This window comes from Herpailurus yagouaroundi, unplaced genomic scaffold (genome assembly GCF_014898765.1).
Source record: "Herpailurus yagouaroundi ecotype Mexico unplaced genomic scaffold, PumYag 67702, whole genome shotgun sequence".
In the NCBI taxonomy this organism is placed as follows: Eukaryota; Metazoa; Chordata; class Mammalia; order Carnivora; family Felidae; genus Herpailurus; species Herpailurus yagouaroundi.
The window spans coordinates 2,445,533-2,469,183 of record NW_024420501.1 but is presented as its reverse complement, the minus strand read 5'-3'; the positions used below and the strand labels follow the sequence as shown (position 1 = coordinate 2,469,183).

Genomic DNA, 23,651 nt, shown 5'->3' with positions numbered 1-23,651 from the left:
AGCCCCAAGCCGGACTCGGTGCTGCCACCCCATCTGGCATCAAATCCCAAAACCAGCTTGGCTGCCCGGGGAGTACATGTGGCTGCAAAATTGTACCGTTGTGAGGGCCGTGGCGTTGCCATTTTTCTGAGACAATGAGAGGTGGGCTTGAAGCCTGCTACGAGGCCAAAGCCTTGTCAGCCAGTCCAGGGGGACGCGCAGCTTGATGCAGGTAGGTGGCAGGAGAGCCAACAGTGACAACTTCAGACAACCGAGGCACTGTCTTACCAGCTCCATAAATTCTTACCGTACAAATCGCGTTCCGGGGCTCAAGCGCCCTGCCTCTACTCGGCTTCCAGAACAGATTCTACAGGTAGTGCTCATTTGGGTCTCACTAAGTCACTCAGTAGGCTGTGGGGTTGGGAATCCTGAAGGTTCAGTCTGAACTGCCAAGACCCCTGCCCAGGGCAAGGAGTGCATGCGAGAGACCAACCCATGTCCAGATGAGTGACACAGAAGGGGCCCCCAAAAATATGAAGTAACTCCTATTGCCAGCAGTCTACATGCTCATCCTGACTCATTTTCCAGACCCCTGTCCCTTACCTGCGCCTAGCTATTTGAAGGGATCCTAGAGATTTCTACTCAAATTCTTTATCCAGTGCTTGGGTCACCTCTGAATCCCCCGACCTTCCCCCCCCACATGCACACACCCACCCTTGCTTTTAGCAATAGCAATTATGCAGCTAAATGGGGTCACGCTTTGACATCTAAATAGAAGAAACTTCAGCTCCTAATGATTTGAATTGGGAAGCTAGAAATGGAGGCAGATAGGCTAATTAAAAGGCACATGGACTATAGCAAGAAAAAGACGTGGGCCAGAGTTGGACAGATTTTGGATTAATTGGATCACAAGGTCCAGGAGAACTTGGTGTTGTCCTGGATGTGTGACTTAGAGAGAGGGAAGACAAAACGACGGGCCTGGGGTGTCAAGCCTTGGTCCCTTGACAAATGGAGATACCCTGCACAGAAAGACACCAGAAGGAAGACTTGGTTTACGATGTGAAATTTTGCTTCAAATGCTATGAGTCTGGGGTGCAAATGGACCACTGTGCCGCAGAGCTGATGCTGTGGAGGGAGGCCGAAATTTGAGAATCGTGTGAGTAGTACACAGAGCAGGTGAGACCACTAAGGGGATACAGGAAGAGAGGACAAGGAATTGAGGGCGGATTCCCCACGAATACCTGGCTTTATGGCAGAGGAAGAAAAGGGCAAAGAGGGACTAGGAAAGGGAGACAGGGAGCAGGGGTCACAAAAGTAAGAAGAGAACCAGGACAGCGCCATGTAATGGAAACCAAGGGAAGAGAGAGGTTGGCCAATATTCTTAGACACTTCAAAAGCTCAAGGAGTGTGTGAGCTGAGACCAAACCATTGGACGTGGTGGTTAGAACTCCGTTCTCTCCCTTTATTATGACCCCAGCGAGTCAAGACCATCACCGCCACCAAGTCCTTAATAATGGTATACCAACCCCAGTGATCAGTGACTGAAAGAATTTGGAGAAGTGGTACAATTTTACTTTATCCATTTCTTCCCTCCACAAACCTTTACTGAACTTTATTATGCGCCAGGCACTGAGCAAGATGTTACCTCTCTGATGCCAACGAGAGCTATAATATTAGCAGTACCCTTCCCCTGCCTTCCAGCTAGGTCTTGATGTAATTATCAGTAGCTCCCCATTTCAGCCTCAGAAATGTCCTGATTTGGCCGATATATTGTATTTATTGCTTACGGCTTCTCAGCCTCCTATAATTCTTTTTCCCTGAGCAAGGGCTTCTGGACTCAATTGGAATAGGACCCCCCCCCCCCCCGTGCGCCAAGTTGTCTGTGAATCATCACCATCTCTGTTGTCTTTACAACATGGGTCATGTGTTCCCAAACGTATGTCTTACCACATAGGCTGCGTGTGTTTCTGAGGCTCACCTGCCCCAGACCTACTATTCACACGTTACCTGCCAAGAACCCGTGACAGCCGCTCGGTTTGGATTGATCTTGATGATTCAGAGTAGGTCTGTCACTTACTCGCAGGAATAACTCCTGGTACAAACCCGCCTAGACCCGTTGTGCTTATTTTAGGACCGTAGGCATCTTTGCCAAATCCTATGGTGCGAAGAGGAAGTGAGAATAGCAGAATTGACTTGGCTAAACCAAAATTTCTCATGGAGAAGTGAGGATTAGGGTATTTTTAGCTGGTCAATAAAGAGTTAATTGTGTTAGCCAGAGGCACTTGGAAATCCAGGCTGTGCTTATTCCTCGGGTTTATAAATAACTTAAACCTATATTGGAGTTAATTAATTTGGATCCTTTCCACCTATGGTTTAGCTTCTTGAGGGAATAACTTGACCCTTCTTATACCCTATGTTTGTAGTTATAAAGAGAACTCCCAACGGAATGCATAAAAGCTCTCTTGGATTGTCTGAGTTTGGCTCCCTATATACCTCTACGGAGAAGTTCTAAGGTGTCAGGCACAGCAAAAAATGTCAAAATACCTCTTCCGTTAGGGACACACATCTGCACTGTAGTATTCCTGGCTGGAGTTAGTTACGATTCTGGGGTTTGTTTGTTTTTTTTTATTATTGTTATTGTTCCTTTTAAATGACTGACTTTCTTTTAAAAAAATTTTTTTAATGTTTTTTTTTTATTTATTTTTGAGACAGAGACAGAGCGTGAACGGGGGAGGGGCAGAGAGAGAGGGAGACACAGAATCTGCAACAGGCTCCAGGCTCTGAGCCGTCAGCACAGAGCACGACGCGGGGCTCGAACTCACGGACCGCGAGATCATGACCTGAGCCGAAGTCGGACGCTTAACCGACGGAGCCACCCAGGGGCCCCTTAAATGACTGACTTTCTAAAGCAAGATTTAACCTGTGACTTGGTCACAGAATAGAGACCCCAAATTTTGCTCTCTTTGTCTTTCCTTTCTTTTCTCTGGAGAATATTTTAAATTTAAAAAAAATGTTTATTTTTGAGAGACGGAGAGAGGGAGAGAGAGACAGAGAGAGAGAACAGGCGAGGGAGGGGCAGAGAGAGAGAGAGAGAGAGAGAGCATCTGAAGCAGGCTCCAGGCTCTGAGCTGACAGCTCAGAGCCTGACGCAGGGCTCAAACCCACAAACCACGAGATCATGATCTGAGCAGAAGTCGGATGCTCAACCAACTGAGCCATCCAGGTGCCCCTCCCGGGAGAATGTTTTAAAGCAAATGTATTGCACTGGGGACAAGAAGTCCGTTTCTCCACCTCTGAGGTTGTCCATGATGAAATAAGAAGTTGCAGGAGTTTTCTCGATTGTCGGAATCCCAGAACGCAGGAACACTGAACAGTAGGAATACAAAAGCCCACCTGTCACGCTGACAGATCTTACTCGTAACACCTCTAAAAGGATCTGACAGCTTAGACTGCAGGTAAAGGCCTGTGAAGTGAGCGGAACAGACGAAAATGAATTGAGTCGTTTGATGTCCCAATGCAAATGAAGTGTGACTTCATAGAAAGTACTCCTTCCCAATGCCATGTCCCTTGCGTCATCCAGTCTTCCCAGCCACTCAAGTGGATGCCATCCCTGAATATCATGACAGAATCTAGCCTCTTAGCCAGGATGGCGGTTTGTAGTGTTTTGTGGACCTCGTTTAAAAAAAAAATGCAATCCCTATGAATCGTTCATATCGTAAATGTGACTCCGTTTTATCCGGAGTTATGATAGAGCCATCCTGTCTTTTTCCAGAGCTACGAAATACATTGGATCTCACCATTTCTCCACGTTGGGAATTGGGTCCAGGACAGAGAGAAAGCTGTCGCTCCGAGCCATCTTCCACTTCGGTCACAGCAATTGAGCATGAGAATAAGCCCACGCCTTCCTCCCGCACCAGCTCCAGGAAAGGGTAGCAGTAATAGAGCTGCATTCTAGGGGCTCAGGACCGAACAGAGCAAGTGCCGTGTATCGTGAGCACTTACCTTGTGGCAGTGATAGCACGTGTAAGCTTACAATATTTAATTTAATCCTGGCAACATCTCGATGAGCTAGTTCCTGTCATTATCGCAATTTTGCACATGAGGACCCGGAGAGACTTTCTAGTTATGTCAGCTCAACGGCTGTGACCTTGGACAGGGCCAGGATTCAAACCCAGGGGTTCTAGGCCAAAGTCCATGCTCCTTTCTCCACATAACACAGCTTCAGATGAAGTCTCAGGGCAGGATGAATTGCCCTGACTGAAGGCTCGCTGAAGCCCACAGGTTTATAGGTCAGTACATCTCGTGCGGTATTGATGCCAGTTCGTTGGAACCCTTGCTTTCACACCTATCAAGATTTTCCTGACACATGCATTAGCCCAGCTGTTTACAATCACAGGGATTTTGCTAGGCCCCCGCCCATACCCACTTACTCTCTGAGCCTTATACTCTGAGAAATGTGGCCTGCACCCTGAATTCTGAGCATCCATTTGTCACGAGCCAACTCCTCAGCCCTACTGGTAGACAGAGCTCTCCTTTTGTGCGTTTGCAGATGGAGGCATCTCGATCCGTACTCAGGGCATGGAAGATTTTCCAGTGGCAGCCAGAACAGATTGCCACGAACTCCGTGGCTTAAGGCAACAGAATTTCCTTCTCTTGTGTTGCCAGAGGCCAGTAACCCTTGTTGGCCAGGATACGCTCCCTCCAGAGGCTCTAGGGGAGAATGCGTTCCTTGCCTCTTCTGCCTTTTGGTGGCTCCAGGCATTCCTTGGCTTGTAACCGTCGGTCTCAAATATCCGTCTGCCTTTCCTTTGTAAGGACATTTGTGACTGGATTTAGTGCCCACCCAGATAATTCGCGATGATCTCATCTCACGGTCCTTAATATAATTACATCTGCAAAGACCCTTTTTCCAAATATGGTAACATTCACAGGTTCAGGGATTAGGATGGGGACATATACTCTGAGGGGTCACCATTCAACTCACTACAGGGGGCTCAACATTCCCCCCCACACACACACACACACACAGTGTCCTGAACCACAGGGAATCGGGCTGTCTAGGGCCAAATGGAGTCACTAGAATCCTGAGGATAGGAGGGTGGCTGCTGTCCCCGCCCACCTTTCTAAATACTGCCCCTCCCCCACTCTGACTTCCAGTCTGCAGGCTTTTCTGACACCCCATGGGATCAGCCGCAGGCCGGCTAGGTCCATTTGTCACGGAAAGAGGGCAGTTGAAGAGAGCCCGGGAGATCTGGAATCTGACCCGGAATCTGGGTTACAAGTTACTCCAATACTTCCTGGTGATGTGACCTTGGACAAGTTACTTTAACCTCTCTCAGGCTCAGTTCACTCACCCGCAAGACAGAAATGAGATGAAATCCATGTTGGTCAAAGGCTCCTGTAAGGGGAAAAATACCTTGGCTTTGGAGACGGAGAGCCATCAGTTGGTTTCCCAGTTCTGCCACCCACTCACCACGCAATTTGGGGCAAGACACTGCAACTGTCTACACCAAAGTTCCCTCATCCACAGTAGAGGGATAATGCCTCTTAACCTACAGAGAAGTTAGGATTTAATAATAAAATGGACAGAAAATATAATCGGTGTCAGCGCATGTTTATTAACCGTATTGTTGTTGTCATTAGCAACAACTTAGACTGCCGGACCTATGTCACACATCCTGCCCTGCAGCAACACAGAGTGCCCCTTGGTCCCCCCGCAGAAATGGCTGACCTAGGATGGGGAATATGGTATCACTGGGAAAAACTAGAAACACCACTCAACCTGTGCCCCTTCGAGTCAATTCCTTGGGATACAGTGAAGGCATCTTCACTCTTGGGTGAAATTGTATACATTTGCAGAGTTTAGAAAAGAACGGAGGAGGTGGGGGTGCCTTAACATTTTAAGGAGCACCCGTTTTAACTATGGTGAACATTGCACCAAGACCACAGATCAAAGCCAATGTCTTTCCTGTCAAAATTCGTAGATTTTAAATATGTCCCGGGGGTAAGTTGGGAAATATAGACGGCTAACAAACGAGCCCTTTTTAATTGCATTTCGCTTTTCTAGCCCGATGTGCATGGAGCTCTTCCTGTTTTACTGGCAAATTCCAATTTGGGCCATTAGAGTGGCAAAACCAGCTTGACCGTTCATAAATATCTTGCTCCATACAGAAACTAAAGTGTCGCTGCAGACACAATCAGACCACCCAGGGAGCCTTCCAGGACAACAATCTAGAAGGCCACATTAGCCTTCCTCCTTTGATTACAGCTAAACACACAACCGCTGCTAAATCTGTCAATGTCAGTTCAAATGTGGTAGCATGACCAATGGTAGAGGAAAAGGCTTTCCTTAAATAGAACAGCCAATTAACGGTGTGACGCATAAAGGGAAGGTCTTGCCATCATACTAAGCATTGGGTTCGGGAAGTGCCACTCTGGTCTCCCGCATGGGCAGATCCAGGTTATGAGGACCCATCCTTATGCTCTTTTAGTCAAGAGACAGCGACCAAGTGCTTTGAAAAGCAGAGATTTTACTAAAGGCAGAGGACAAAGCCACAGAGATGTGAAAGCGCACACACACACACACGCACACACACAAAAGCAGTAGGCGGGTCAAGGTGCAGGATGAAAGGGTTGGCTCTTTGGGTCTTGACCTATTTGGGAAATGTTTTTTGAGGTAGATTCACCAGGACCAGGTGTTGGGTAGGATATACGGAGGGTATTGGGCAGGTGTGGAGGCAGGAAGGCTGTGAGGCTTCAGGCTTAGGAAACTGGTGTGGAGGCACAGTTTGGGTGTGCCCCAGCACACGTGGTCCGTGCGGCAAAATCTGGGCTGCCAGAGCCGATGTTCCTAAAGCTTCCATGACCCCATCTGGCTGATTAAGGGCTGATTCAAATATCGGTTCGCCGTTCCTCATTTAATTTTTTTTAAAACATTTTCACCACTTTACAGAAACTAGTCAAAAATTGGGAAATTGTAAGCTAGGAAGCGAGTGGGGATTGGCAGTTTGGTTCAGGAGCTTCAGATTTCTGTCTCACAAAAGAAACATCAGATCCTTGGTTAATCATAAGGTTTTCCAAGAAAAAAGGAGAACGCCCAACCTTTTTTTTTTTCAAAACTGCCTATTTGTTTCCTGTCTCGGTGCTAGTAGAATTGACGACGTGTTGCGACTTGAAAACTAACAGTTGATTATGGAATCTTAGTGTTAAGGAGGACCATTTCAGCAACCTTAAGGCTCAGAGATCAGAGAGGTTACGTAGCTTGCCCAGGGTCACACAGCTAGTCAGCGGCAGATCTAGCTGGACCCAAACAGCATGTTGTGTGTTCATTCCTTTATCCTCTTCCCCAGCTAGGTTGTGTTTTTGGGGTTTTTTTTGTTTTTTTTTTTTTCTGGAAGGTGGAGACTGAAATGCCTCCCTGACTTTTCCCAAAGGACTTGTTGGTAAGAGGTAGGAAAAGGAGTTTGGATTTTATTCTAAGTCCGCTGGGTAGTCCCAGGAAGATTTTAAGAAACGAAGTGAATGATTTGATTTCTTTTTTTAAAAAGGTTACTCTGGTGCTGAGCGGAGAATGGATGGCAAGGATTTGCAGAAGCTAAGAAAAACCATCAGAAGCAATTGCTTTAGGCCAAATGGGTATGATGGATCAGATCAGGATGGTAATATTGGTGATGGATGGAAGTAGACAGAATCAGGATACATTTTTTGGAGGCAGAGTAAGAAGGATTTTTGGAAGAATCGAAAGTGAGGGGAGGAAAAGAATAATGGGTCTTAGAGTTGTTATGAGAGCAACTGGGAGAACAATTTTGCGGGAAGAATCATGAGTTTGGGTCCAAACACATTAGTTTTCAGGTGCCTATTAGACATCCATGTAGAGACGCCAAGGGGGCACTTGGACGTATCAGGGGTCGTGTAAGCTTGGGACACATCGGCACATAGGTAGCATTTAAAGCTATAGGACTGAATGAGGTCACTTAGGGTGAGAAGGATTAAAGGCTACCGAACAGACAGAGGAGAGGCCAGTGAGATAGAACTAAAACCGGGAGAGTGCAGCGTCCTGGAAGCCCAGGGAAAAACAGGGTTGTTGTTATTTTTAAGTTTATTTATTTCTTTTGAGAGAGAGTACGCGTGCGCAAGTAGGGCAGGGGCAGAGAGAATCCCAAGCATTCTCTGCACCACCAGCACAGAGCCGGACACGGGGCTCAAACCCTCGAACCGCGAGGTCATGACCCGAGCCGAAACCAAGAGCTGGACGCCTAACTGACTGAGCCACCCAGGCGCTCCAAAGAGCGGACGCAAGAGTCAGCTGTGTCAAGACCTGCTTGCAGCCAAGCAAATCAAGAGCAGAGAAAGGACCACTGACTTTGATTACGCAAAGGTCACTGACGACTTTGGCAAAAGCGATGTTTCTAGAGTGGCAGAGGCGGAAACTGGATTAGAGTGAATTGAGGAGGAAACCAGAGGCGAAGAGTGCGAATGGTAACTATATACCACTTACGAAAGGGATCTTGTAGTGAACGGGAATGAAGGAATGCGGTGGCAGCATGAATGGAGCTGTGGGGTAAAAGGAATTTTTTCTTGACAGTAGGGGACAACTAGGACCTGCCTGTGTGCTGATGAAGATGACCAGGTCGAAAGGGAGACACTGAAGATGCGAGAAAGAGAGGGACTAAATCAGATGAGGGAGACCCCAGAGGAGGCTGGAAGAGATGGGTTGGATACTGAGCACAAGTGGAGGAGTTAGCCACCGACAGAAACAGGGACATTTCACCATAGTGCTCCTGCTTTATCAATGAAGTGAGGCCAGGACACCATCTGTGAGCGCAAGGTTGGATCTCGGACGTGCGTGTGGGTCTGAGAAGGAAAAGAAAGTTGTGAGATAGTTGTTTCGGAGAGTGGAATGTGAATGGGAAAGCGAGTGTGGTAGGATGTTCTGGCAACATAGAGGGCCCATTTGAAATTGATGACCATGATATTGACATGAAACCTGTCAACACAGCTGTGTGTTTTTTTCAGGCAGCATTTGGCTACTGAAATACAAGGAGGAAGTAGGCAGGGAGTAGAGTTGACTGAGGTTGGGACTTTACAAGGCACAGGTAATAGAGGGAGAGAGAAATTAGGGTGTAAAGCTTTTTCACCAGAGAGTGAGTATAATGACGGCTGGTTGAATCTAAGGTCTGGACACAGTGAGACCATGAGGTAGATGATGAGCTGTGAGAAGGTGGTGAGGTCAGGAACTTGCAGGTCTTAACGAAGTTAATTATTAGAATGAGATTACACTTGACCCTTGAACAACATGGGGTGGGGTAGCGGTGCCACGCCCCCTCCGTCGCAGGTGAAAATCCACGTGTAACTTTTGACTCCCCCAAAACTGAATTGCTGTTAACGGGAGGCCCTATCGATAACATAAACAGTCCATTAAGACACATTTTGTATATTCTATGTATTGTATACTGCATTCTTATGATAAAGTAAGCTAGGGAAAAGAAAATGTTAAGAAAACCCTAAGGAAGAGAAAATACATTTATAGTACTGTACTGTATTTACTTTTGTTTTTTGGGTTTTTTTTACATTTATTTATTTTTGATAAAGAGAGACAGAGCACAAGTGGGGGAGGGACAGAGAGAGAAGCAGACACAGAATGCAAAGCAGGCTCCAGGCTCCGAGCTGTCAGCACAGAGCCCTATGCGGGGCTTGAACTCACAAACTGGGAGATCATGACCTGAGCCGAAGTCGGACGCTTAACCGACTGAGCCACCCGGGCGCCCCTGTACTGTATTTATTTTTTAAAATCCGTGTATATTGGGGCGCCTGGGTGGCGCAGTCGGTTAAGCGTCCGACTTCAGCCAGGTCACGATCTCGCGGTCCGTGAGTTCGAGCCCCGCGTCAGGCCCTGGGCTGATGGCTCAGAGCCTGGAGCCTGTTTCCGATTCTGTGTCTCCCTCTCTCTCTGCCCCTCCCCCGTTCATGCTCTGTCTCTCTCTGTCCCAAAAATAAATAAACGTTGAAAAAAAAAAAATCCGTGTATAAGCGGACCTGAGCAGTTCAATTCCATGTTATTCAAGGGTCAACTGTATTATGGTAGGTGAACTGGAAGGAAAAGAAATAGGCAGACAAAGAAGAACCCAAGGTGAGATTGAGGAGTAACCAGTGAGGTAGGAGGGGAAAAGAGTGTTTCTGGAAGGAAGGAGCAGTCAACAGGTTGAAGCATCAAGTAAGACAGGGACAGAAAGGTCAACGTAGAAGAACAAGATGTTACTGTTAACCTTGACAAGAGCCATTTTAGTGAAGTGATAGGATCCATTGTGGTGGATTGAGAATTGGTTGAACAATAGGGAAGTTGACGCGTAGAAGTCAGAGGACCTTTTCAAAATGTTTGGTTGTGCGAGGAAACTTAAAGAAAAAAAAAGGATGGTAGTTAAGAGAGGAATATGGAGTCTTAAATGAAGATCCAACGCTCAATTATGTTTTTTCACTGAAATTGCTATTGAGATCACTGTAGATTCACGTGCAGTTGCAAGAAATAATACAGAGATTTTTTTTTTTTTCCACAACCTGCCCAGCTTCCCCCATTGATAACATCCTACAGTAACACAGTACAGCATCCCAACCAGGACATGGACGCTGATATGAAACATCAATCCTACCCAGATTTCCCCAGCACCACTTGGACTCATCTGTGTGTACATATATTAAATGCTGTACAATTTTATCGCTTGTGTAAGTTATGTATGTCATCCCACATGGTTCCAACGCCACAGGAATCATCCCTCTTGTTGCTTTTATAACCAGCCATGTCCGTCACCACCCTGCATCGTTCTTGCCACCACGGCTCAGTCCCTAACCACCTGTAACCACTCATCTGTTTCTTTCCATAATTCTGTCCCTTTATTAACGCCCTGTAAATAGAATCCACGGTATGTAACCTTTTGAAATTGCCTTTTCTCATTCGCCGTACTCCCTGGAGATTCCCCCGTGTCTTTGGGGTATGAATAGTTTATTCCTTTTCATTGCTGAGTTCCATGATACCACAGTTTGCTTAACCATTCACCCATCGGAGGTGTTACCAGTGTTGAGCTCTTGTTCTTATTCTTACGGATAAAGCTGCTGTAACCTTCACGTGCAGGTTTTGTGTTCAAAGAGGTTTTCATTTCTCTGGGGTGAACCGCCCAGGAGTACAATTACGGGATCGTATGGTAGCTGCATGTGTAACTTTTTAAGAAACTGCCCGACCACATTCCAGAGCCACTCACTGCACCATTTTACGTTCCTGCCAGCAATAGATGAGCAATCCAGTGTGTTGGCATAGCCACCAGAATTCTGTGTTGACGTTATTCATTTTAGCCTCTCTGCTTGGTGTTTAGTGGTATCTTGCTGTGGTTTTAATTTGCATTTCCCGGATAGCTGATGATTTTGAGTATCATTTCATGTGGTTGTCATCTGTGTATCCTCCTTGGTGGAATGTCTGTTCATGGCTTTTGTCCATTGTTTTTCATTGGGTTGTTGGATTTTTTTTTTTCCTGTTGAGGCTTGACTGTTTTCTATATATTCTAGGTACTCTCGATCGTTTTCGTCAGATACGTGGTTTACAAATATTTTCTCCCAGACCGTCATTTGTCTTTTCATTCTCTCTGCATGGCCTTTCTCACAGAAGAGGTTTCCTTTAGTCCTTGAAAAATGTTGCGTTACTTCCTGCTGTTCTCCATGGTTTCAGATGAGAACGCTGCCATCATTCAAACTGGTGTTTCTCCCTGGGTGGATGCATTGTTTCTTTTTGGCTGCTTTCAAGATTTCGGTGGGTGCATTGTTTCTTTTTTGCTGCTTTCAAGATTTCTTCTTTGTCTTTATTTGTCAGAAATTTGGTTACGATTGGTCTCGGCTTGCATTTCTTTGGGTGTGTCGGACTGAGAGTTCTCTCCGCTTCTGGAATCTGTAGGTCTCCATCGTTCCCCAAACTTGGGATGTTTTTAGCCCTTATTTCTTTACATACTTCTTTTCAGCTCCACTTTTTCTCCTCTCCTTCTGGCATTTCCCATGTCGTCTGTCATCTTCACTCTACTGTTGATTCCATCCAACACGTTCTTTATTTATATTACTGTAGGTTTCCTTTCTATAGTGTCCATCTGGTGCTTCTTTATAATGTCTATTTCTTGCCAGAGCGTTTCTCTATTCTTCCATTTATTGCAAGAGGATTGGTATTTGCTGTTTAAGCATGTTTCTGGTGGCTGCTTCAAAATCCTTGTCACATAATTCCAATATCCAAGTCATCTCAGTATTGACGTTAGTTGATTATCTTTTGTTTTTTCCCCCATTCAAGTTGTGATTTTCCTGGCTCTTGGTGTGACAGGTGTTTGTTGTTGTTGTTGTTGTTGTTGTTGTTGTTGTTGTTGTTTATCGTGTCCTGGACATTTTGGCTAATATGGTAGGAGACTCTGGGTCCTATTTCCATCTGCTGGTGTTGCCGGAGGGGGTAGAGTTTTTCCAGGCCCACAGGGTTGAAGAAGCTTCCTGGAAGTCTGCTTGTCATGACGGGATGCCCCCTGCAGCTCCACCCACCGGCCCCCACATCCCTTGGCAGGGGAAAGGACCTCAGGTCCCTCTGTCCCCTTTATGGTGACAAAAGTGCTGATGGCACATGGTACTTGTTGAGGTAGGATCGTCCTAGGCGGTGCTGCCTTGCCACCTGGTGTCTCTCAAAGCGGGAGGGAGTGGCAGGTATGCGGGGACAAAGGGGCTTCTTGTGGCACGATGCCCCTTGCCGGCACTCTCTGGTGTTTCTCAGTGACGGAGGAGCGTGTTAGGGGAAGGAGAATGCTTCCTTTGCTGGTGCCACTGGGCTCCCCGGATGTTGTCAGAAGGATTACCATTTGCTCTGGGGAAGAAAGAAGCCTACCCGAGACGCCTTCTGTTGTTCAGCCCGGGAGCAGGAAATGCCGGGTCTGGGTCACCTTCGGTGGGGTTAAGAGTGATCACGAGACACCGTGCGCTGTGCCGTCCCTCCAGTCTTGGGATCCTAGTCCAGTTAGCCTTCCTTCTGTCACTTTTCAGAGTCCTCCTTTGCTCGCCTCTGGCATTATGCCCAAACTTTATAGTTGTACTTTGTACAGAGGAGCAGGGAGGGCTGGGTTTTAAATGCCAGCGAGGGGAAGCAGATCGAGAGAGGACAGTCTGTGGTGTGAGGTCCCCCAAAAGGCTAAGAGAAAGGGATCAGAACGCAGATGAGAATGTCAGCATTAGCAAGAGGTGGGGAGAAGGAAAGGTGCAGATTCGGGTAAGTTTATACGTTGGGTAGCGCGAATTTGAGGAACTCTGATCCGATGGTCCTAATTATTTCTCCGTGAAACAGAGAGGCAGCATAAGGGCCCAGACCCTGGAGTTTGGCATCCATGGCCCTGAACCTCAGTTGTGCTTCATACCAGCAGTGACACCTTTGCCAAGTCGCTTAATCCCACTGTGCCTCGGTTTCTCGTAAAAGGGAGATAATGATAGGAATATGATGGTGACTGATTGAAATGAATTAATATTTGCGAAGTGCTTAGAATCAGGTATTACCTATGCGTGTGGTACCTAAAAACACAGGGTTCGTGTGAGTATTAAATGAGAGAAGTTTGCCAAGCAAAGCATCCGATGAATGTTCCTGTGATTTCCATACCTCTTCTTTTCAGCCTGAGGCTGTTTCCTTGAAGTGAGACGTCATTGGCCGAAATTTGCCCAACTCCGCTCAGTCCTGTGCTTTCCGTAGAGAGGGACCAGGTGAGGGGAGGCGTAGGCCCGAGGACCCAGTCTGGGTAGGAACAGTTCTGGGTGGGGGGCAACCGAACTTCGAGATTCAGTTGGAGCATTTCCCTGGGAAGCTTTAGATGGGTGCCGTTCGCCCTGCAGTGACATAGGCAGCTCTCGGCCCTTCCTTTCCTTCAGCCTGAGTGTTCCTCCAGGGTAGGCACCAGCAATCGGCCCACATTCCAACCTCTTCGCATCCCAACGTGCCCCCCCCCCCACCCGTGTGGCAACAGAAATCCTCTCCGAAGTAGCACTAGAAAGTCTCGGAGAAATCCATTGTTTTCAAGTGTCTAAAATCCGTTCGTAGGAGCAGTCGGCTACGTTAGTTGCGACACAAGGCATGGTTCTGTGTTTTCTGCCACCGTGGAGAATTAGGGCCTTTTCATCGGGATGAACAAGGAAAACAAAGAAGAAATAGGAGTGCCATCTTGTGGAGCGATCTATCATTACCACTTGCGAGTCGCAAAGTGAGAGAAGGGTTAGGGGAGACTGGCTTTGGAAAAGTTCAGCCGGATGTCATGTCGATAAAATGTCCGACGCGCTGACCGTCGTTGGTTGGGAGACCTTTAGAGACAGTGCTATAGATACCTCAAGGCACAATTACGTACCTGCCATAGAGGAAAATGAAGAATAAAATATTTGCATGAGGAAATCCAGGACTTCCAACTTTGCCATGTTCTGGCCTTTCCAGTGGTAGGTGAGTAAAGTATCCGATGGTATTATTTTCTTCCTAGAAGTATCAACGTGCTTGCTACAAATTAATAAAGCATTTAAAGGGCATGAAGAGTATGGTTAGCTCCAGAGCTGGTTGGTGTTGTCTGCGTTCTAGTGGGCCGAACTACATGAAATTGACAGTCAACCATTTCGACAGAGACCAATGTTAATTTCACACGGATTGGCCTAATATTTCAAGTCGGTTTCCTTTCCAGTGCCTTCTGGACATCGGCGAGGCCCGGGTCCTGTGCTGGGCCCTGGAAGATATACAGACAAAACCTAGGCCTTGCCTACAAGTATCTCACCATTCAGGGGGGCAGGTGGACACTTTCTGTCCCATGCCGAGAGCGTTCGGCTAAAAGCCAAAATCTGTGGAGCTCTGGCACTAAGCTATCTGGGTTTGAATGCTGGCTTTGCTCGTTAGTGGCCGGGTGACTGTGGGCAAGGTCCTAAACTTCCTTATACCTGTTTCCTCGTCTGTAAACGGGGCTCCTAGAACACCTACTTCGTATGACCGAAGTGACGACTACGTGACCTCATAGCACAGAGCAAGTGCTGTATAAGTTTCAGCTGCCAACATTACCTTCCACTCTATTACCGCAGGGGAAGCAATGCAGGGGTGCTTGGTAGGGTAAGCTAAATGTCACTATTCCTTCTCCCATCTTTGTATTTAACAGGAATTTACTTATTGAGGTCCTACTTTTTCCCAGTTTCTGGGACCAGCTGGGGGAAAGCTGAATACAATAAAGGGTTAAGGGATGCCTGGCTGGCTCGGTCGGTAGAGCACATGACTCTTTTATTTCCGGGTCGTGAGTTCAAACCCCCCTTTGGGCACAGAGCTTACTTTAAAAAAATAATTTGAAAAAAGAAAGGTAAAAGGTGCGTCCCGTTGCCGGCATACGGTACTTTAAGTGTCTCTATAGATACACGACTGCTGAATGCTCTGTGTCCTTAAGCTGTGGAATCATCCCTCCATGAAATATATTTTCTACTAAATTGCTTAATCCCCAACTACTTTCTGCACCACAGCAAAAGCATCCACAGCTAAGAAGTAAGGATGTAAAAGTTGGCTGCTACGGAACATGGACAGTCAAAGTCTTCCTTTGGTTGTAGTTCCTTAGCCACCTAACAATGCAGTGCGGCATGGCTTTACAGAAAGTGAACGGGGTTCCTCATTTGATCGTTCAGTATTTCGAAGTTCTTAGGCTAGGGGGCATTTGTTCTTGATATTTAATATTTCATACAGTGTCCGTTTGGTCACTGAAACTCATCACCACACACTGTGGGTAGCATGGGCCGTATGGGTGCACTGACTAATTTCATGGTTCTGTTTGAATTAACTTGCCTCTTGGAATACCAATCCTTCTCTTAATTTTATGGGGCAACTATCATTTGCCGGTACTGAGTCTCAGTCGATCACCTCTGTCATGTTTCGGGGAGACCAAGGAACTAACAATATGAGAAGTAACACCAGCTTAACACAGGATCTGTTTGGAGTTCGAGTGCTTCATGGAGTTTTAAAAGTTTTCAGAGCCAGTGACGAGTTAAATAGGTGGTAGAGCTTGAGTTTCTAATTTACAACCTGGCTATCAGAACACGCTTTTGAATAGAAAAGGAGACACAACCTCTACCCATCTTTCCGTCTCTGCCACTCACTAACAAAACTAGTAGGGTTTGCCCAGGGCCAGTGTGGAAACATGGTTGAAAACGGCATGGGCTTAAAGTACAGGATAAATAACGAAACTAAACAGCATCAGGGGCGCCTGGCTGGCTCAGTCGGTAGAGCACGTGACTCTTAATCTCACGGTCGTGAGTTCCAGCCCCGCGCTGGGCGTGGAACCTACTTAAAAATACACACGCGCACACACGCACGCACACAGCTAAACAGCATCAAAATTCTTTCTGGGTAAAATATTTGCTATTGTCGTGGGTGCCGTAATTTGAGGGCGCAAATCCAGCCTTGAGGGTGAAATGTAAGCTCTGGAACCCCCCTTTTCTCTCCTTCCTTTTCTTGTGTTGTAGCCCTCCTTTTTATGTACTAGAAGGAAGGAAGCTCACAGTAGGTGGCTCCAGATTTAGAAATAATACCAACGATAGAGATGAGAATCCCAATTTCTGGAACGTTTACTCTGTGTACGTGCTTTAACTATGTTATCACATGTAGTTCCTGCTAAAGCCTTAAGACAGAGGTATGTGTATTCTCTTCGGTGTAACATTCTAAAAGACTTCACTGGAAAGAAAACAAATACATTTATGTGTTCTCTAAAAGCAGAGAGAACAAAACAAAGTGAAGACACTCTCCACTTTAAACATGTCACAGCCTCATCAGAATTCAGCGACCAAACCTTGATTTTGTTTTTAATGTTTATTTATTTTTGAGAGACAGTGAGCGAAGGACGGGCAGAGAGAGAGGGAAACAGAGGATCCAAAGCGGGCTCCGCGCTGTCAGCGCAGAGCCTGACGTGGGGCTCAAACCCACGACCCGTGAGAGCGTGACCTGAACCGAGGTCAGACGCTTAACCACTTGCCCCTCCGAGGGGCCCCAGACCTTGATGTTCTAAATCCTTCCGAACTGACTTTGTTCCCTTCCTTTCTTAGAGAAAAGCTTCTTTCTCTTAAAGTATCATGGCAGTATCCTTTCCCCTTGTGTACTCCATCCTGCATGTCAGGGAAGGCGTTCGGAGGGTGTTCTCATGTGTACCCACTAATTACTGCCCCAAATACCCCGTACCTTTTCCAGGAGGTTCAGTACCAGGAAAATCTGACTTGTCTATTCTAGCTGTTAATACACAGGGGCATCGTGTGTATGGTTGCCAGGTTTGGCAAATAAAAACAGAGAATGCCCCGTTAAATTTGAATGTCCGATTAACAGCAGCAATAGCAAAAAAAAATTTTTTTAGTATAAGTATGCCCCAAACAGTGCCTGGGACATACTTATGCTTAAAAAAAAAAAAAAAAATCATTGTTGTATGAAATTCACATTTAGCTGGGCAGCCCACGCTTTTCTCTGGCAATCCTGACTGCTATTTCTAATGTCCAAATTACATAAATGCAATCCGGCAGTAAGGCCAATTTTAACTTGTTTCTTTATAGTGGGAATCCTACGGAATGAGCTCCTCCTCCTGGGAGACAAATGAGCAGCAGACATCCGATTTGGTAAATGGGCCATCAGCCAAGTACAACCAACTTCTGTAGCAATTGAAGCAAGCGAAAGGGAGCACACGAATTCTATTCGGGCTTGCACGGAAATGTCTCTTCACTTACTTTACAGTTGTAGTGTTTCAGGCCTGAAAGGGCAGTGGAGGTCAGTCTGTGCAACATTCCCTCCAAAAGCCCACACCCCGGCCTGGAACCCCGTTCTTTCGTTCCAGGGTTGCCGGCCAAAAGGCTTCCAGGCCAGAGGGGCCACGTGGAGCCGAAGCACCGCCCAGACCCAGCTTCCCGAGCCTCGCACCTAGTGGAAAGGGCGCCCCCACCCACCCACACAGACACTCATGTGTGCCTCCCTCTTGGCGAATCACGCACCCCCAGGCGAAACCTGCTAAGAGCAGGTGCCTTTTTAAAAAAATCATTTGCATGGAGACCCCAGACCGTTTGGGCCTGGCTCACACGCCCATTTCACACTTATTGGCAAAGCCGTCGCTGAGAGCCAGGCACTGTGCTAAGCTGGGAACACACAGATGAATTGGGCATGGTCCCTTCTAGGTCCTTTCCTTCATGCAGAGTCTGGTGGGGGGCGGACAAGTACTACAAAGACCACTGCGAAATGTGCCGGGAAGCAGGGTGTGCACAGGGCACAACGAGAGCGCAGAGGAGAGGAAGCTGTTCCATCCCGGCGGTGTGAGCTGAGAGGCATCCTCAGAGAAGCTGGAGCTTGCACAGAATCTAGATGGAAGAACGGGGTTAGCGAGGCTGGAGGGGGTTGAGGGGAGAAGAGGCATTCCAGGCAGAGGCCGGGGTGGCACGAGTGAATTCGCGGAGGTGTGAAACTGAATGCCATGCTTTGGAAACCTCTGGATACTCACTGCAGCTGAGTGAGTGTGGGGAGATCAGGAAATGGCAAATCAGGAAGGGTCTTTATAGGGGCGGCTGGGTGGCTTGGTCCGTTGAGCGTCTGACTTCAGCTCAGGTCGTGATATCGTGGTTCACAGGTTGGAGCCCCACATTGGGCTCTGTGCTGACAGCTCAGAGCCTGGAGCCCGCTTTGGATTCTGTGTCTCCCTTCTCTCCCTGCCCCTCCCCTGCTCACGCTCTGTCTCTCTGTCTCTCTCTCAAAAATAGATAAACGTTAAAAAATTAAAAAGAAAAAAAGGAATGGTCTCTACAAAAAGAATGCATTTGGAAAGCTCTGGGTTAGGCAGTGCCCTGTGGGGTAGTTTCGTTCCCTGCTGTAAGCACTCAGTGTATATATAATTAAGTGAACGAGTGAACAAGAGAGCAAGTGAATGGCAGGACTTTGTCAGGGCCTTTAACAGGCCAGTGTAAGTTACAGATCTCAAGAGGCAGTTTGCCGAACCTCCACCTTATTTGGCCACATAATTGTTTTCTTTCACTGAATAATACATTTTCAAAGACCACTGTTTTCTGGAACACATTTGGGGAGGTCATGTTCTCCAGGAGAGATGCAAATGAATAACTCCATGAATGAAAAAGTAAGAGAAGTCCAGGCTGAGAGTTTCGGGATGACACTTGGGTAAAATGCTCAGCTCTCTCTGTATGCTCTCCCCGGAACTGAATGATTGTTGGCAGGTGGGCAGCATGGGAGGGCCAGACTCCGGGTTAGCTGGGCCCAGTCCCAGGGGGCTTTGCAAGACCTTTGTGGGGAAAATAATTTATACTTTGTCCTTTCTTTCCTTCATTTACAAGCCCAGATGGTCCCCCAACTAGTCAGGAAAATATTCAGCTTCCCTATGGGCCAAGATCGTTAAGGGGCATGATAACGCTCAAGATAATAATGACATTTATCAACCGCTAACTTTACATCTGGAATTGTCTGCAATTTTATCTCATTGATTTTCCAAGATCGTTAAGGGGCATGATAACGCTACAATAATAATGACTTATTGAGTGTTTACTCTGTGCCAGGCAGTGGGGTAAGTACACTTTACATAACATTATCTTTATTAATACGTCTCACAACCTGATCCATTTCTAACAAAACCGAACCATGCCGAGGTTGAGGAACTTGTGCAAAGTCACACAGCCAGTAAGCGGCAGAGCACGGACTTGAACCGAAAAAAAGTTACTCCTCCCTGCGTCCGCACGCACGTACCTTCAAGAAAACACTCGTGACCCCAGCGACCGCTACACAATAGGATCTACTTGTGACTACTTGCCAGGTAGCCAAGGACTGAGTGTGTATCATCGCTATATAAGTGACAGATCGAGCCTGTTGCCAGTGTTGCTGGATGAGAACAGTCGGCTGAGTCGCGTTCAACACTGACTCGTAACTGGCAGCTGATACAGAGTGGTGACTACCGCAGCATGACACAGTTAGACACCCCCTGGCCCTAGGACGGAAGCAAACCTAAGAAGTCAGGACCATGCTGGGCCGGACCCCAAACTGCCCGGGCTTTCCTACGCTCTCCATGGGAATTCAAGGGTTCCATGATTCTGCTTCATGCGCCTTCTCAAATAAAGGAAGTAGTCTGGTCGGCAGAATTAACGACATATCACCTACGCTGTTGGCGCAGAGACTGGCCGCTTTTGAGGGCTTTTTAAAAGTTTATTTACTTATTTTCTTTGAGAGAGAGAGAATCCCAAGCAGGCTCTGCACTGTCAGTACAGAACTCGATGTGGGGCTCGAACCCACGAACCATGGGGTCACGACCTAAGCCAAAGCCAGACACTTAATCGGCTGAGCCGCCCAGGCGCCCCTTGAGGGATTTTTTAACTCTGCTACTCCCTCTTGCTTTCTGAACGTATAAGCATTGATTCACGTCATGGCATAGTCTTTGTAGGTGAGTTCTTATGAACTGCATGCTTTAAAATTCATTGTAAAGTGGGGCGCCCGGGGGGCTCAGTCAGTTGAGTGTCCAACTTCGACTCAGGTCATGACCTCACGGTTCGTGAGTTCGAGCCCTGCATCAGTCTTCGTGCTGACAGCTCAGAGCCTGGAGCCCGCTTCGGGTTCTGTGTCTCCCTCGCTCTCTGCCCCTCCCCCGCTCATGCTCTGTCTCTCCCTGTCTCTCAAAAATAAATACACGTTAAAAAAAAGTTTTAAAATTCATTGTAAAGTCTAACATACATACAGAAGAGTGATTGGTGAGGGGCGCCTGGGTGGCGCAGTCGGTTAAGCGGCCGACTTCGGCTCAGGTCACGATCTCGCGGTCCGGGAGTTGGAGCCCCGCGTTGGGCTCTGGGCGGACGGCTCGGAGCCTGGAGCCTGTTTCCGATTCTGTGTCTCCCTCTCTCTCCGCCCCTCCCCCGTTCATGCTCTGTCTCTCTCTGTCCCCCCAAAAATAAATAAACGTTGAAAAAAAAAATCTCTGAAGCTTTCGATTACCTTTAGAGGGCTCATCCCTGAGCAGGGATTCCCACTGAGGAGACTGCCAATGAGAAGCTTAGGCGGCCAGCTAGGGTGCGTCTTAGATGCAGCCAACTTTTACGGGGCCAAGATGACCCTTAGCTGTGCTGACTGATACAGTCACTGCCAGGCTCTGCCCCGTCTCTCTAGTCTCCAGTCTTCCAAACTCCCCTCTGCAATTGTTATCCCTTTTCACAGATGAGAAAACTGATGTTCAGAAAGGTGAAAAGCCCCGGCCAGGGCCACACCACCGGTGAATGGCGGGGCCAAGATGCCCGTGTCTATTTTGACTGGCGCATCTGCTTAGAGTCGTCACACGCCAAGCTTGAAATGCCCCTTTGCTTCCCAGAGAGTCGCTTTATTGGGGAATTCTTCATCACCACCCCCAGAATGTCAAATCGGGGTCCTGAATCTCTGCTCTCTGGGGGATGGTTCAGAGGGCGTTGCCGGGCCTCGGGACGGTCACTGATCACGTCAGTTGCTACTGGTGATACCAGAGAAAGACTGGCGTCTCCACAGGGCCCCACTTCTCCAAACATATTCCATGGAAACACACGATCTCAGGCCCACCCAGGACCTCCTGAGTGGGAAGTTGCATTTCAACAGGGCTCCCAGGGGATCTGTCCGCACGTTAAAGTTTGCAAAGCCTGGTTGGATGCCAGAGAACAAAGTTTGGTGTAGTCTTCTCAAAATGGGCTTATGTGCAGTTTATATCTATCTTTGGAAAAAAGACGGAGATACGAGTGAGATTGTTAGTCGGCTCATTTCAAGAAGAGGAATAGGAAGCTGCCTCCTTCTCGCGGAGCCAATGGGAGGCTGTGAGAAGATTCTAATGGGAACAACCTTCCCCCTCCCTTTGTCGCCTCTGTGGACACCTGCTGTCGTTAGCATTAATTGGATTTGCAGTATTCACATACCTGCTGGGGAAAATAGACCCCTTAATTTGCTACAATGTAAGGGGACATCAGCCATTTCAGCCAGACCTTTGTGGAAATCATGTGCAACGTCAAAAAGATACTTAAACTCCCTAAACACGGGCTGCATTGTATGGCCTCTAACAGCATCTTGACTCGCAATGGCAAAGAGAAATAGGTCTGCGCCGAAATCATGTCAGCAGGGAGGTCGGAACGGCTGCCCGTTCTCCACGTCGTTTTGTCATCGGCGAACTGACCACTGTGCAGATGTTAGCCTTCTGGATCTTCTGTCTCAGTGAGATCTAAAGTGCGTGGCCTCTTAAAAAGCACGTCACAGTTCATTCATTCATTTATCCACTAAGGATTTTTTAAGCCTTTTTTAAATGTTTATTTATTTTTGAGAGAGACGGAGAGACAGAGCATGAGCTGGGGAGGGGCGGAGAGAGAGGGGGACACAGAATCCGAAGCAGGCTCCAGGCTCTCAGCCGTCAGCACAGAGCCTGATGTGGGGCTTCAACCCACGAACTGTGAGATCATGACCTGAGCCAAAGTCGGACGCTTAACCGACTGAGCCACCCAGGCACCCCTCCTTCTCCTTCTTTTGCCATTGGGAGGTTTAGTACGTGTTTATTGTGTTGAGTAGACCCTTGCTGTTATCATGAAAGAACTAATTGAAAAGAGGAAGGTAACAGCCATCTCTCAGAGAACCCCAGAGTTTTCCAGCCTCTGTGTCCCCTCTCGAATCCCCAAGAAGACCCATTTATACGCATCATCTAATTTGATCCCTGCAAAAGTCTGAAGATAAGAGGTACACTTAACAATAGCATTTGCTAAAGGAGGCTATTTGAACACGAAGAAAGGGGTTGGCAAACTTTTTCTACGAAGGGCGAGACAGTAGCTATTTTCGGCTTTGTAATCTCTGCTCGAACAATTCAGGTTTGCCACTGTAGTTAGAAAGCAGCCACAGGGGACGCCTGGGTGGCTCAGTCGGTTGAGCCTTCGACTTCAGCTCAGGTCATGACCTCGCGGTTCGTGAGTTCAAGCCCCACATGGGACTTACTGCTGTCAGCCTGTCAGCACAGAGCCCTTTTCGAATCCTGTCTCCCCCTCCCTGCCCCTCCCCGACTTGCGCTCTCTCAAAAACAAACATTTTCTTCTTTTTAAAAAAAGGAAAGCAACCAGACAATACAGAAAGACGTGGGTATGGCTGTGTTCCAAGAAGACTTTGCCTAGGGACCGTGCAGTTTGTATTTCACGTAACTTTCGTGTGTCATGAACTATTATTCTTCTTTTGAATTTTTTCGACCATTAAAAAATGTAAAAACCACTCTCGTGGCTGTGCAGAAACAGATGGCAGTGCCCTGGATTTGACCTTGGGGCCATAGTTTGCCAAGCCCAGCACTCAGGGGTTAGGCAGCATATGTGAGGGTACAGACCTCGTAACAGCGGTACTATTTGTGAAAAGTTGGGTGTTTTCGTAAGAGTTAGAGGTTTGTTCCATACCCAAATTTTATTTCAGGCAAAACAACAGAATTCGATTTTATACAGCTACGCTATCGGGGGGGGGGGGTAATTACACATGCTCTCATCTGGAAAAGCTGCCAAGAGTCCGTTGGCCCAAGTTCAGGGTTGACATGCTGCCTGATTGTAGTTTGTTTCCGTGCTGCTGGACTGTTCTCATGGGGCCCCGGATCTGAGGCCCCGCGGGCAAAGAAAGGGGCGTCCCGGCTCAGGGTGTA

General features: G+C 47.5%; 1 protein-coding gene across 1 annotated transcript in view; it reads left to right on the top strand.

Moving 5' to 3' along the window:
* Positions 1–23,651, top strand: part of FGF13 (fibroblast growth factor 13) — a 189,728-nt gene that overhangs the window by 41,220 nt on the left and 124,857 nt on the right. The window lies entirely within an intron of this gene.